The sequence below is a fragment of the Hyaena hyaena genome, unplaced genomic scaffold (genome assembly GCF_003009895.1).
Source record: "Hyaena hyaena isolate Hyena2069 unplaced genomic scaffold, ASM300989v1 scaffold_1165, whole genome shotgun sequence".
Taxonomy (NCBI): Eukaryota; Metazoa; Chordata; class Mammalia; order Carnivora; family Hyaenidae; genus Hyaena; species Hyaena hyaena.
In genome coordinates, this window is record NW_024081794.1 from 368,348 (window position 1) to 385,324 (window position 16,977).

At 35.9% G+C, this 16,977-nt stretch overlaps 1 pseudogene; it reads left to right on the plus strand.

The window, feature by feature from the left end:
• The first annotated feature begins 13,998 nt into the window (after positions 1-13,998).
• On the plus strand, positions 13,999-16,096 carry LOC120224346 (annotated as a pseudogene).
• Positions 16,097-16,977: the final 881 nt, after the last annotated feature.

The window sequence follows — 16,977 nt, forward strand, 5'->3', positions numbered from 1 at the left end:
AAAAGATTCTGTTCTCCTTATAACAGGACACCTTTGGAAATATTGATCATTTTACCAAGGCTTTCACTGGAATGTTATATTTGAGATACATGCATAGACTCAGATATGACCTGCTCCATGCATAGACTCAGTTATGGAGGCCCACTGCAGGCAGTCCAGGGGTCCCTGAAGTATGGACGGTGTCGGCGAGAGAGAGTGAGAGAGCCCCGAGATTCTTTCTGATCACCAGGCAGGCATCTCTGTCCTGTGTTTTGGTGTCTTTATTTAAAGGTCCAATGACAACATTAGATCAGAAAAAGGAATTTTTACAATGGAAAACTCTTTGTGATAAGATGCTTTGAAAACTGTACAAAAACAGGATTTTTGGAACTATTCTTGCAGAATTACCCCAATCATAGGGAGGTTGAGTAAATCTTACAACTAAGGAAATAACAGGATGTTCTTAGTGAAAAACAGGATGACATGCATATTTGTTTTAAGTTAATAATGCTAAGATTAGGACATAGGTTAAGTTGTATATAGATAGGCTTAGAGTCATTTTGTCTGGCTCACAAGAGGACGAATGTTTTTGAGCTGGTTAATAAGTTGTTTGTGGAAACTTTTTTGACTTGATGCTGAATGTGTAAACACCATGGAGGCCCTAAATGTGTTGGCCTTTGTTTTTGTGTTATGTTTTAGCTACCCTTATCTATCCTCATCTCAGCCTCCAGTGTAAGGAAGGGTATTTGTGGAAAGTAGGCCTTAGGGAAGGGACTGCCATACATCACCAGTTAGAAAAGTTATAAGTATTAACTTAAGTTCCACCCTCATCTGTTCCTTAACTCTAAATTAGGCTCTTTGTCTCAGGGAGAGGCTCAATTATAACTCTTGTGTTCTTAACCCCCTTTATTATCTAAGTCTTGGATCTACAAGGCCCATAGGAAGAGCCTTTTAATAATCATCCACAGTGCTTTCATCTAAAATCACATTTGAAAAGGCAGGAATATGCTTTTCCTTATGAGGTATCTGTGTGGGGAATATCAGTCTGACTTGGAATATTGTGAGGCCTGGTCAATACCAGCAGGCTCATTTCCAACATGAGCCAATAGTAGCAGAAGGAGATACCACTTTTTCATTTCTCATGGCAAGAGCTGTGCAAACACTGCCATTTCCTCACTGTAACTGTCATCCAGAAAGGCCAGTGTGGCTCCCAGCACATACAGCTTTTAGCAACTAAAGTTGACTTTGTGAAGCATGAAGCCAGTGGAGCCCCTTAGAAATGGTTGGCCTGATACCTTGCTTACAGTTTTCCCAGCAGCCTTACCAGGTGAGTAAAGAGTGTCACCTCCTGGCAGGTGCAGGAACCTCAGGATATTTCGGGAACCTCAAGAAGAGGTATCTGCTCAGATCTACAATTATTGAGGTCATCTTTGGTGGCAAGCACTTGGCTTGGCTTTTGGCCTGGAGAGGCTACTAAGAGTTCAATATAGTGATTCTTTACAAAAAGTCCAGCAAAGCAAATTTTAAAAGATCGATAAGATCAATCACTGTTCTTGCTGTGCTTATGTAAATAATTAGGTCAAGTTTGTTAAACTTGGACTTGTTTTACAAATGAATTAGTATTGATTTGGCTACCTCAGGAAATGAGAGAAATTAGAGAAAAATTATTTTTGTAGCTATTAAATTTTAATAGTATTTATTATAAACTAGACTAGATTCTAAATTCATCTCGTTTCCTCAAATATTTGGCTATGGCTCTCCAGCTAAGGTTTCCAATCCTCTTCCATTCTCTTGACTTATAGTCATTAAAAACTAAAACTTTTTTTTCCTAAAAGCCCTAAAATGTGATGCTGGACAACTTGAGGTAAACTTCAGAGAAATAGTTCATGTATAGACAATCTTCTTGCTTGTTATTCTGTGGGGATAATAACAAGACCCCATGGACATGTGATTATTTGAACAATTGGGAAATGGGGTGGATTCTCCAACAGTTGTATCTGAAAAGCCTTTTCTCAGTATAGACCTATCAATAGATAAGGACTATATTAAATTATTAAATACTTTATTAAATTATTCACTTGAGGGCAGGTTAATTCATAAATCTCTAAATGAATACACAAGCTATATCCTCCCTACACCTGATATGACAGTTACTAGCAGCCCACCCCATATAATCCAAGGAGCCATGGTTCATTTAAAGAATTGAAAGTCTAATACAGCAGGGGATTTAACTGCAAAATGAAAAGGTCCTTAACAGATCATATTATGTATTCTCACATCCATAAAATTAGAAGGACATTCCTCATGGACTCATATATCAAGAATTAAATGTGTACCTTCACAGGAATCTATTGTGCCAGCTAACGTGCTTTCTTATTTCTATAAAACTGCAGAAGGCCTCAAACTTCTCCTCAAAGGAAAATTATCATTGTACCTTTTTTTTTCATTATCCTTTCCCCAATTTATACTGACAATTCCTTCTTGCAATGTACCATTCAAAAGGATCACCAGAGACATTGAATTACAAACTAGAAAAACTCATCTGATTTCCACTCCATTTGAAGATGCTTCAATCCTGACATCTAAAAATCTTCTCACTCACAGTACTTGAGACTCAGACACTGGGTTTATAATTTGCTCTAACCATTAACCTGTAATTTCCTTCTGTTTCTATAAAGGTGCCTTTTATTAATTACCTGATTGCTTGCTAAACTCAATAGTGTATGATGGCTAAAACCACTTGCTATACAATTAAGCTACACAATTGACTATCAAAATGGTATTAGAGACTTTAACTGTTGCACAAGGTGGAACACACACTAGCATAAAAACAGAATGTTGTTTATCTATTCCAGATATCACAAAAATGTAAAAAGATTGCAAAACTATATATAAATATTCAAATTAGAACTTTAAACAATCTCTCTCTTTCCTTTAGTGATTGGTTAAACTCCTGAACTTAAAAAACTTTTGTCAACTATCAAATGTCTGTTTTTCAGGCCTCTGTTTCTCATAATAATATTAACCTTATTTTGTTGTCTGCTGGTGTCTCCCTGTCTAGTGTAAAGACTCCATCATTGCCATTACTTCCAGGGGACAGATGATTCTTCCTACTCAAGGAGGTTAATATATGTTGTCTACCTTGCATTGGCTGCCTCTACCTTTGGTAACTCCTATATTCAAATTCCCCAAATGACTAACATTGACCCATAGCTAGAGACTTCTCTATGCCCCTATTCAACAGGAAGAAGTTACAGAAGAGACCTACCTCCCTGAGCAACCTTAAAGATTTAAGGGTCAAAATTGTTCAGTGGGGAATGATATGGAGAATAAAGGCAAAAGAAATGTTGCAGGATATAAATATACAATTGTTAGATCTTCTTGATGGATAGATGCCTTAATTATAATATAATTACCTTTAATCATTTAAAGTTATAGCCTCTGGTTTTAAATCTAATTTATCTGATGGAAGTATGTCTATTCCAGCCTCTTTTTTTTTTTTTTTGTGGTGTCCATTAGCATGCTAGATGTTTTTCCATCTTCTCCCTTTCAATTTACCAATATCTTTAGGTCTAAAATGAGTCTCTTATAAGCAGTATATAGATGAGTCTTATTTTTTATTGTTCTGACACAATATATCTTTTCATTGGAGCATTTAGCCCATTTACATTCAGAATGGTTATTGAAAGACATGAGTTTAGTGCCATTGGCTTCCTGTAAAGTTCATGTTTCTAATCTATGTTTTGGTCTTTTTTTTCCCCCTACTCAAAGAGTTCCCCTTAATATTTCTTGCAGTGCTGGTTTAGTGGTCGTGAACTCCTTTAGTTTTTGTTTATCTGGGAAGCTTTTTATCTCTCCTTCTATTCTGAATGACAGCCTTGTTGAATAAAATATTCTTGGCTGCATATTTTACCCGTTCAGCATATTGAACTATAAATTTTCTCTTCTTGAATGCCAAGTTTCTGTGGACAGATCTACTGTAAACCTGATCTGTCATCCCTTGTATTTTAAGGAATTTTTTTTTACCTTGCTGCTTTCAGGATTTTTTCCTTACCTGTGTATTTTGTGAATTTGACTATGCTATGCCTTTGTGATGGTTGTTTTTGGTTGAATTTAATGGGACTTCTCTGTGCTTCTTGGATTTTGATGTCTGTGTCCTTCCACAGATTAGGGAAGTTTTCAGCTATAATTTGCTCAAAAAAACCTCTGCCCTATTTTCTCTCTCTTTGTCTTCTGGGACTCCTATGATATAAATGTTATTCCATTTCAATATTTTCCTGAGTTCTCTAAGTCTACCTTTGTGATCTACTTCTATTTCTCTCATTTTTCCAGCCTCATAATTTCCCATAATTTTATATTCTCTATCACTAATTCATTCCTATGCTTCTTCCATCCTCACCATCTTGGCATCTATTTGAGTTTGCATCTCAGTTATAGTATTGTTAGTTTTGGCCTGGCTACATTTTGGCTCTTTTATCTCTGCAGTAAGGGAATCTCTATTGTCTTCTATGTTTTATCAAGCTCATCTAGAATCCTTATAATTGTTTTTTTAAATTCTATTTCAGACATCTTATTTATATCTTGATGATATCCCCGGGTAAAATTTCTTCCTGTTCTTTCTTTTAGGATGAATTCCTCTGTCTTCTCATGTTGCAGGAAGAAAAAGTAATCACAGTAATAAAATAAAATTTAAATTTAATTTAAAAAATCAAATATAGGAAGCTAGATCCTGGGTTTGTTTTGGTCTACTTGTTAAGAAAAGCATGATACAGAAAAAATAAAAACATTAATATTATCTTTTTTAAGTTTGTTTATTATTTATTTTGAGAGATACAGAGAGAGAGAGAGTGAGAGAGAGAGAGAGAGAGAGAGAGAGAGAGAGAGAATGAATGCATACAAGTGAGGAAGGGCAGAGAGAGGGAGAATCCCGATCTGGATCTAGGCTGTCAGTACAGAGCCCAAAGTGATGGATCAATTCTATGAACTACAAGATCATGCATGACCTGAACCAAAACCAAGAGTCATACACTTAACTGACTGAACCACCCAGGCACCCCCAAAATTCTGCTGTTTCTGTATCCATGAAAAAAAAAACAACAAAAAGGAAAAACAGAAGAAAAAAAGTAAAGCAAACAAATAAATGAATAGACCAAAAAAAAAAAAAAAAGAAATTAGATTCAAGATCCCATATAGCTGAAACTTTGCAGTACTCTATGATCAGTCGAGTAAGGCATGAATAGGTTTGTGCTGGTTTTCTGGGAAATGGGTTTGCTGTGCTGATTCTCAGATCAACTTGTCCTAGTGGAGGGAGATGTACCTCGAGGTCTCGGGCTGGAAGTTGGTGTAACAGCTCCATTCTCCACCTAATAGCGTTTTGTAACTCACTGGGATCAAGTATTGTTAGTGGACTGATGGTGAAAACGGCTTTACCCTGTGGTCTCTAGTCTCTGGAGTGGAAAGTGAACTCATTGGATATATCATAGAATTGAGGTAGCAAGGAAACCTATAACCCACAAATCTGGAGATATAGGTGAATCCAGAGAGTCAGAGCCAAGATCTGTTTACCTACAACAGAAGCCACTAGAGCCATAAACTTGCCGGATCACTTAAATAGTAATTTTGATAAATTGCTGGAGGCTAAATGTGGACTGTTACGAGAATGAGCAACTTGTGGGGGTGGTAGTATTGTATGTTTTTGAGTGATATCTCCAGAAATACCACCAGGTTCTTACAGTAAAGAAATGAAAAAAATTGCCTCTTGGCTTTAGCAGAGGGAGGGTATGAATACTCATTATAAAATGCACCAGACTTTTTTTTTTTTTAATAACAAAGGACTACCCCCCAGGGAAGTGACTCTAGTAGAGTGTTATCTCAGAAACCAGGGGGAAGGACATTCTTCTCATTCAAACATATGGATTTTTTTTAATTTTAAAGAAAATGGCCAGAAATCACTGTATTTGTAAAATAAGACAAAAACAGAGGGAGAACAAACTCTGCAGCTAAGGAATAGGTCTTAGTCTTAAGTACCAGAAATCACATAAACCTTTTATAATAAAGACCCACAGCAGGAACTCAGTTATTTACAACCAATTTCGGTAAACCAAATGATACAATTTATGTATTTTCATTAATTTTTCACACTTATGCTATTTTATAACTTTATGTAATTTTCTAAAGTGATGCTTCTCAAACTTGAAACTAACAATATTAATGTATTTGAGCCTAACAACACATGAGGCAAAAACTTAGGAGAACTTTAAGGAGAAAGAAAGAAATCCACTATTATAGTTAAATTCAATATTCCTTTTTCAGTATTGATAGATAAAACAGGCAGAAAATCAGGAAAGACACAGTTTACCTGAATAGCACTATCAACAAACTGAATCTATTTGACATTTATAAAATATTATACATTCACCAAGACAAACCATATCTTAGGCCATAAAACACACCTTAACAAAATTTAAAAGAATAGAAATAATACAAAGTATGTTATCAGATCACATTGAAATTAAAGTAGAAATTAATAACAGAAAGATAGCTAGAAAATTACCAAATATTTGGAACTTTACATACTTCTATTCTACATATGGGGCAAAAAATCAATCTCAAGAGATTAAAGAAACATTTTAAATTGAATGAAAGTGAAAATACACTTTATCAAAATTTGAGAGATGCAGCAAAATTAGTATATAGAGGTAGGATTATAGTATTACATGTATCTATTAGAAAAGAACAAATGCCTAAAATTAATTGTATAATCAAAAAAATAAGTTAAGTCTAAAACAAGCAGAAAAAAAATAATAAAATTCAGAGCAGAAATCAATGAAATTGAAAACAGAAAAAAACATAGAGAAAAATCAATGAAAGAGAAGCTAGTTCTTTGAAAATATAAAAAGAAATAGGTAAACCTTCAGCCAGACTAACCAACCAAAACAGAGAGAGAGAGAGAGAGATTGAGAGATTGAGAGAAAGAAGACACAGATGGACATTAAAATGATAGTAAAAAATCATTATAAATTTGATTTATGTTCATAATTTTAAAAAATTTATCTTTATAAAATTCAAGTTAGGTAACATACAGTGTAGTATTGGTTTCAGTAATAGAACCCAGTGATTCATCACTTGCACATAACACCCTATGTCCAGATTTTGATAATTTAGATGAAGTGGACAAATTCCTCCAAAGACACAAATTACAATTCACACAAGAAGAGATAGATAATCTAAATATAACAATATTTATAATTATAGCTAGTATCCATAATTATACATCTAATATCTATAGATTTAGTAAAGAAAGTAAATCAATAATTAATAAACTTAAAAAATAATTAACAGATGATTTTACTGGTGAATTCTATCAAACATTTAACAAAGAAACAGTACCAATTTTAAACAATATATTTCAGAAAATAAAAACAGAAGGAACATTTCCTAACTCATTTTATGGTATCAAATCCAGATGAAGACAAGACAAAAAAGAGAGATACAGCTGGAAAATAAACATGTGAAAGGATATTCCACATCATCCGTCATTGAAGAATTGCAAATTAACCTAATGAGATACTATTATAATCCATTAACAAGAATGGTTAAAATTCGAAAACTGACAATAACAACTGTTGGTGAGGATGCAGAGAAACAAGAACTGTCATTCATTGCTGATGGGAAGGCAAAATGATACAGCTACTTTGGAAGACAATTTGGTAGTTTTTTCCCAAATTAAATTATGCCATAGGATTCAGCAATTGCACTCCTAGGCATTTACCAAATTGATTTAAGAACTAATGTTCACAAAGAAAACTTGCACTTTATTCATAATAACCAAAATCTGGAAACAACAACAAAAAAAGTCGTTCAGTAGGTGAGTGGACAACCAACTCTGATACACCTATACATTGGAATATTTTTCAGTGATTGAAAGAAAGGACCCATCAGAGTATGCAAAAAAAACCATAAATGGATACTAAATGCCCACTTCTAAATAATGGAAACCAGTCTGTACTTCCATACTGTATTTCCATACTGTACAATTACAATTTTATGATATTCTGGAAAAGATAAAACTACAGAGGTGGTGGGGCACATGGGTGACCCAGTCAGTTAAGCACCTGACTTCGGCTCAGGTCACCATCTCACAGTTCATGGGTTGGAGCCCCATGTCAGGCTCTGTGCTGACAGCTAGCTTGGAGCCTGGAGCCTGTCTTCGGATTCTGTACCTCTCCCTCTCTGACCCTCCCCTGCTCACGCTGTTTCTGACTCTCAAAAATAAATAGAAAACATTAAAAAAAAAAACCTACAGAGATGGTAAACAAGTCCTTGGTTGTCAGAGGTTTGGGGGTGTTGATTAAGTAAAGCACAAGGGATTTTTTAAGGCAGTGAAACTATTTTAAATGATACTGTAATGATGAATGCAAGGCATTCGACAAAACCAATTTTTACAGTACAAAGAATAATCCTTAATATATACATTCCACGATGGATGGAAAATGTGGCAAAATAATCTAAATGTTTTACAAATATATTGTGAAATCTCACTGAAGGGAGTGAGACAATAAATTGCTGACTTAAATAACTTTGAAAATAATGGAGTCTGTAAGACTAAAAAGCAAAAGCAACTGCACATAAACAATGTACTTGATAAAAAGTTTTCCCACCAAGATCCAAGTTATCAATTCAGATACTACAATACACATATACCAGAATTTAACAATCAAGTATCAAGTAAATGGATTGTTGATGGTGGGAGTCAGGTTTTTGTTTGAGTGTAAGTTTACAGATAATCAAGGAAAGAATCTGAAATGATCTAAGTTGTAATGAATTAGAGTTGGAGACCTCAATATGATGATGGAGACATCAATGGCTTAATATACACACAGATGGATACATATACAAATATGTATAGATATAAGTATTATTTATAATAAAATTATCATACACACATACCTTTTCTTTCTTTGTCAGTAAAGAGAAGCTATACCTAACAGCACCCCAGTAGCAAGGAGCACATACAGATTTTAGTTTCCAAGACCAATCTCCAATAAAAGGAACAAGGAATGGCTGATTATAGGACTCGGGGAGGAAATATGTAGATGATCATGCAGTATCTTGTAGTACCTAACACTGGGAAAGTTTGAGGAAAGGAAGGAAGGAAGGAAGGAAGGAAGGAAGGAAGGAAGGAAGGAAGGAGGAAGCAGGAAAAAATCCTTCATAACATATGATGATTATGGCACTTTTCCTCTGTGGTTTTCCATCCCAAGACAAATAAACACAGTCTAATAATAATAATAAATGAAACAAATTCAAACTGGTGGAAATTTTACAAAATATCTGAACTGTGCTCCTGACAACTATCAAGTTTAGTGGAGGGGGGGGAAGGAAATTTTGACACACTGTCACAACCAAGAGTAACCTAAAGGGACATGAAAACAAAATGTTATGTGATATCCTGATGGGATCTTCTAACAGAAAAATTCAATAGGTGAAAACAAAGCGAATCTGAATAAGGATTGGATATTAATTGATAAAAATGTTTGATATTGTTTAATTGTAACAACTGTACCATTCTAATATATTAGTAATAGGAGAATCCGTGTGTGATATACAGGAATTCTCTGTACTATCTTTGCCATAATTCTGTAAGTAAAAAAATATCCAAAAAAAAGTTTATTTACAAAAAAATCTGTCTTTAGGAGCTAAGAAAAGAACCCCCAAGGATATATACACAGTCAGATTTAGAAAATCAGAATAAGAACAATCACGTCACTAAGTGCATTTTACATAGGTTTATTATGGATTTTGAGGAAGTTTTGAGTAAATGTCTTGAGAAAAATGATAGGAATCACAGATGTTCAAAAAGTTGTCAATATTTATCCAATTTACTAACTGCTATTGGTAGGTGCTGACATAATCTGGCAGCTGTCCATACCAGAATGTGTCATATCCCATGAGTAAAAATAAAATGAGTCCTTATTTCCTAACAAATAAAACTAGGTCATCTTCATTAAATGAGTTAGTGATTTTCTTTATATTAGGAGCAATAGATATTGTCATGTGGGAAGAGATTATTTTTATACTTCTTTTCTTTATCTAGAGCTCAGTCAACAGTACAAGGCTTCCTGTAATAGAGAATAGACATTTGTTTATATAAATGATTTATATAACTATTCTTTTGTTTTATGTAGGATTCTTTGGAGACTTCTGTCAGGTTTGTATGGCTAAAAGGCTAATGAATCTCTTTTTCCCTTATGTGTATACATTGCTACAGGAAGAAGATGTAGTATAAGAGATAAAAGTTCAACGCAAAATAAAGATTTGAGAAAATTCTTACAGTTTAATCTCAATTTGTCTGTTTTTTATTCTTTGAAAAATAATTTTAGGGAAGAACTAAGACTGATAACATTTTTGTATTGCACTTGGGAAAGTTTTCTGTTTATGAAATGGAGGTTCATTTTCTTTTATCATGAAAACTAATTTTTCACACATGTAAAGGTATTTAGCTTTCAGTGCAATAAAATCATTGTCTTCCAAAGTCTTTGGTGTTCTCTTATTTGTATTTATAAGGTTTAACTGTATGGATGTCATGATCTACGTCAGCTATTTATTCATTATTGTTATATGCTAAAAGCTCAATATAGCTTTATTACTCCACACCAGTTTTAAGAAAACGAATGTTCAGGATCTTTTATTTTAAAGTAATTTAGTTTATTTATGTTTTCAAGTATGTTACTCAATTTTAAAAATAGAATAAAATAATGGTTTAGAAGAGGAACCATAAAATTCATAAAATGAATCAAATATTAATAATTTATCATTAGTAATTTTATTTTATATGCTGAAGAGCAAACTAGGGAAGATATGGATTGGGAAGGAGAACAAAACAAGTATCTTTTATTGGAAAAGACATCAACCAGAAATATCTCCAGTATCTCCAGTTTATCTTTCAACAATCTTGTGGTTTATATTTAATTAAAAAAAATAAACCCTAAAATATAAAAAAAGTAGCTTGAAATAGTAGGGAAAATGTATTAGACTGAACTACACACCATTTATTTTTCAACAGATGCTATCTGGATGGTGTAATAAAATTTTTTGATTATCAATTAGTTTTTGTTCTGTCTTCTGGGAAAAGAGAAAGTTTATAGTAAATCCATCAAAATATTAAGAAAACAAAGGCAGGAGCACATGCGTGGCTTAGTCAGTTGACCGTCCAACTTTGGCTCAGGTCATGATCTCATGGTTCATGAGTTTGAGACCCACATAGAGCTCTCTGCTGCCAGTGTAGAGCCCACTTCAGATCCCGTGTCCTCCTTTCTCTACCCCTTCACCACTTGCACTCTCTCAAAAATAAATAAACACTAAAAAAAGAAAGAAAACAAGGGCAAACCAGGTTGGCTCATACCTACTTATGCCTATAATTTCTCCACTACAGTAGTTACTATTTAATAATTACAGAGTGTACTGTTGGCACCAGTGGCCTGAGATAGTGTATAGAAGCCAATGTATTTACTGCCACATTTTTCTGTGTTTTTCTGACATATTTTTGTTAAATTTTATTGTAGCACTGTCTTCCTCCCCCATTTTATAACTTCTACTTCCACTGGATAGAATTTGGTAATTTAATTAAGATTGGTATTAATATGAAGTGTAAGTAGCAAAAGACTTGTTACCTTCCAGACAAGTAGAAAAAGATCTGAGATTATAGCTGGTTATGGAAGGTTGAGAGAAAATTTGCTTGAGGGACAATGCTTGTGGGATGCTGCCACTGCATGCTTCCTTTCAAGAAGAATTAATCCTGACTACAACCTTTGAGACTGGGAGCTTTAGGCTTCTTTTTTTCCTTTCAGTTGAAGCTAATAATTCTCCAATTATGCTTAAAAGCTAAAAAAGTAGGCATGACTATATAAACCACCATTGTTTAAATGAGTATTTATCAAACTGTGGATCACAACCTATTAATGAATGAAGAAATCAATTTAATTGGTCATTGCCATCACTATTTCTAAATAATAAACTAGAATATCACATACAAAAGTACATCAAGTGTGATAAGGTAAATATTGCTTTATAAAATTTTGATTACAGTTGTATAAATAAAAAACACATGTTTACTGGTCATTGTGTAAAATGTATTTCTTCCTATGGGTCACATTTAAATAGTTTGAAAGAATTACATATACTCACTTTTGATTTCCTTTTGTATGTCATTGAACTTGAAATAAATATCAATACTGAAGATAAAATATCCATGCTATTATTCTAAATCTATTTATATAAACAAACTTACCTTAAAAATAATAGCACAACTTAAAATTTAACTATAAGACACTGTTTTGACAATAGTATAACACAATAGATTTGAGAGAAAACCTGCATGGGTTCCAAATCTAGATGAATGATTTATGTATAAGCTGCATGACCTTGAAAAATTTTTGTGGCACTCTAGTTTCCTCATTTGTAAAATGAAACTTTCTATTTTGGGGATGTTGTAAGGAATAAATGAGATGAGTTACTAAAAGCACAGTGTAAGAGTTAATACTTATCTGACACTCACTAAGTGCTAGATATTGTTTTAAGTTCTTTAATCAACTTAATATTTTCTGGGTCATACCATTGTTTTTCTGGCTCAATGAGAAATCTATATTATCTAGTTCTTTTTTGCTTTCCCTCACAGATTTAGCCTGAAAGTACGCAAAGAATCAACACTCAGCACTTGGAAATATTCCAAGCAGCTGTACAGCAATGTCACTGTTTGTTTTTTTATTTTTTTCTTGTTTTGAGAAAGACAAGGAGAAAGCACGAGTGGGAGAGGGGCAAAGAGAGAGGGAGAGAGTACCCCAAGCAGGCTCCACACTGTCAGCTCAGAGCCGGATATGGAGCTTGATCTTAACAACCGTGAAATCATAACCTGAGCCAAAGCCAAGAGTTGGATGCTTAACTGACTTAAGCCACCCAGGCACCCTGCCACAGTGTATTTGTATTGTACAATGTTAGGTATTTCAAAATGAAAATGAAAATTTTCTGGCTAATCAAAATGCACCTTATAGATAGATATAATAAATTTAGATAGATATAATATATTGTATAGCTACATATATAGACAACATTAGTATATATTATATATAAATATTAGTGTATATACATTCATTATACACTATATATAAACATATAAATATATCTATGTTTATATATACATTAATATCCTTGACCCTGTTTCTAGACCCTGAAGTCCTGGTTTCTGTGGTTCCTCCATCCATTTGTAGCTTCTCCAGAATCCTTTTAAGCTATATGAGCTAATTATATTTTCAGTTTTAATTTAACTTATTTTGAGTGAATTTTTGCCACTTGGAACTAAATGGGTCCTGATCAGTCACTTCTGTAAATATATGCAAATAAAGTCAACTGTCCTATCACCTGACTTTTTGTAGTGTTTCCCCCTTGAGTCGCTTAAGAAATGTATTGTTCTCTGTGATATTCTTATTACATGATAAGTCCTGAATTTTTTTAAACATGTGAACAGTTACACTGCCCAAAGGGGTATAGCAGGGGTTACTGGCTGTACACTGCTTAGAATGATTATAACTATTTCTATGGATAGAAATGGCACTCCAGACACAGTTACACTATGTGATTAAGATTGTGTGTGTGTGTGTGTGTGTGTGTGTGTGTCTTAGAATTCTTCCTGGATCATGGGGTGCCTGGGTGGCATTGTCAATTTTGAATTAGGTCATAATCTCAAGGTTCCTGAGTTCAAGCCCTCGTCAGGCTCTACACTGACAGCACTGACAGTGCAGAGCCTGCTTGGAATCCTCTCTCTTCCTCTCTTTATGCCCTTCCCTCACTGCCTCTCATTCTCTGCTCTCTCTCTCTCTCAAAAATAAATAAGCATAAAAAAGTATGTCTATTTTGGGCTACTGACTGTCATTTTCTACTGGACAAGGAGAAGGTGCAACTGCAGTAAACCAAGCAGGAGAATATCAGTCCTCTGAGTGGTGAATAAGGGAAGCAACGGGGGAGATGGGGTTGGAGTCTAAGGCAAGGCTCTGCTCTTGGGAGGACAGGAGCCATGGCTCAGAAAATGCAGTTGATATGGGTCTCCTCCACTTCCAGGCTGAGTCCTTTATAGAAGAAAACACCTTACTTATGCACACTCTGATGAGGGCATCCAGATCTCAGAGGCTCCACTTACCAAACAGGCCACAGCAGCTGGGCCAAATGCTAGTTCCCAGAGTTCACAGCCCACAACAGCCAGTGAGATGGCTGATGTTTGAGTTTTAGCAGCTGCCACTATGCCCAAAACAGCTTTTAATGCTCAGAATGCCACCACAAAAGGCCCAAATCATGCTTATGATTTCTCTCAGGCTCTTAATGCCAAGGAGATGCCCAATGTCCTGCCTAAGGCAGCCTTTAAGTCCCAGAATGCCACCCCAAAGGGCCCAAAATGCTGTCTATATCTCCCAGGCAGCAACCACTATTTGCTAACTAGTGAGTTAATTGCTAACAAGTCTGAGATGGCCTTTAAGTCCCTGAACACAACTACTAAGGTGGGCCCAAGTGCCACCTACAATTTCTCTGTCAGGGCCAGTGAGATGGTCAATACTTAGCCTAAGGCAGCCTTTAAGGCTTGAAATGATGCCACTAAGCCCCCAAAAGCTGATACCTATACACAGAATATTAAACAAGCTGCAAAGATATCAGCAGATGGTTCCTAGGCTCAGACTCTGGAGTCCAAGACTATAATTTGGCTATAATTTAGGGCAAAAGAACCCACAAGGTTCATGTGGACAAGGACATCAGTGGGGATCAGAAGCGGGTTCTACTGGTTGCGTGGACCTGGAGGTCTGCACCTGTTCCAATTACCAATTAGAACCCGTCTGGTGCACCCTCCAATGTGCTCTGTCAGACCCCATTGTCCTGGCAGAACCAATCAATCTGGCAAAATCAGCCCCCCAGGCAGACCCCACCATCACATCAGAACCTCCCAGCTAGGGCAGACCACACCAGTCTGGCAAAAGTCAGTTGCTTGGTAGAACCCTATTGTCTGGCTTGGTACATTGTCTGGCTGAACCCACTTGCCTGGCACTGGCAGCAACCTTCAGATTGGCAAGGCCCTCCTGTCTGGCCACGCCCACTTGACTGGGTCCCCACTGATTGGTTAGTTCCATCTGATTGGCAGAACCTAAGCCCCTCTCCCAACTAGCATGTCTCCCAGAACCTGAGTGCCCCACAACGCTGAGATGTGGCCCTTCTTCAGGAAAGAGCAAATAAGTTGGTTAAATACTTGATGCTTAAAGATTACACCCAGGTGCCCATCAAGCATTTAGAAATGCTAAAGAATATCAGCCATAAATGCACTGATGGTTATCCTGGGATTCAACTGAAGGAGAATGACAAAGAAGAACACTTGTATATTCTCATCAGTATCCACAAGTCCCTGGCTGGCACACTGGGTACAAAGACACAACCAAGCTGGGTGTTCTCTTAGTGGTATTAGGCATCATGAATGGCAACTGTGCCCATGAAGCTGTCCTCTGGGAGACACTACGCAAGATGAGACTGAGTCCTGGGGTGAGACGTCCTCTCCTTGGAGATCTAAGGATACATCTCACTTATAATTTTGTAAAGTAAAAGTACCTGGATTACAGACAAATGCTGAACAGCAACCCTCCTGAGTATGAATTCCTCTGGCGCTTCTGTTCCTACCATGAGACCAGCGAGATGAAAGTGCTGAGATTCATTGCAAAGGTTCAGAAGAGAGATCCTTGCCACTGGACTGCATCCTTCATGAGGCTGCAAAAGAGGCCTTGAATTCTCTGGATGCTGCTACAGCTGAGGCTTAGGACTAGGCTGAGGGGAAAACCTAAGCAGAGATTGCAGATTAGGCTGTATCTGGGTCCTGGGATGACATTGATTTCAGGCTGCTGATCTGGGACTAGGAAGGAGATTTTAGTGATCCTGGTCTAGAATCCCATTTACGTTCTGGGCCAGATACCAACAGAATGCCCACTCCAGATTTCATCAGACCTTTGCTGGTCATTTTATTGGCCCTAGTGGTATGGCCAATGCCATTTTTGCTGCCAACTTTGTTGTCATTAGTTTCTTCTGGGTTGATTGAGATGTGGGGATATTGATCATTAGTTGCAATGGTCTTTCCCCTGAGTGAGGCTGAAGCCTCAGATTCCTTATAAACACAGTGATCTAGAGAGCCACAATCTGTTGATTGAAAGTAGCATGCAAGATCAATTTGTTTGTTATTCCTTGTTTGTTGCTTTTCTTCCCCCTTGTGTGCTGTCAAGCTTTGGTATCAGAGTTGAAACTACAGAGTGAAAAAAAAATGTCTATTCTTCCTGTGCTCTATAAGTAGAACAAAACAGCTTGAATGACAGGATATCTGTTTACAACATGGTTTACTGAATATTTCAAACCCACGGCTAAGACCTACTTTTTAGGAAAAAAATCCTTTCAAAACATTACTGCTTATTGTCAATGCATCTGGTCACCCAAGAGCTCTTATGGAGATATAAAATGATATTAATGTTGTTTTCATGCCCCTAACACAATATCCATTCTGCAACCCATGGATCAAGGAGTAATTTTGACTTTCAAGTCTTATTGTTGAAGAGATATATTTTGTGAGACTACAGCTGCCATAGATAATAATTCCTCTAATGGATCTAAGCAAAGTAAGTGGAAAACCTTCTGGAAAGGATTCACTATTCTAGATACCATTAAGAACATTTCTGATTCAAAGGAAAAGGTCAAAGTATCAATATTAACAGGATTTTGGATGAAGTTGATTCCAAACCTCATGAAGGATTTTGATGGGTTCAAGACTGCAGTGGAGGAAGTAACTGCAGATATAGTGGAGATAGCAAGAGAGCTAAAATTAGAAGTAGAGCTTGAAGATGTGATGAATTCCTACAATCTCATGATGAAAGTTTAATAGGTGAGGAGTTAATTTTATGGATGAGCAAAGGAAGTGGTTTCTTGAGATGA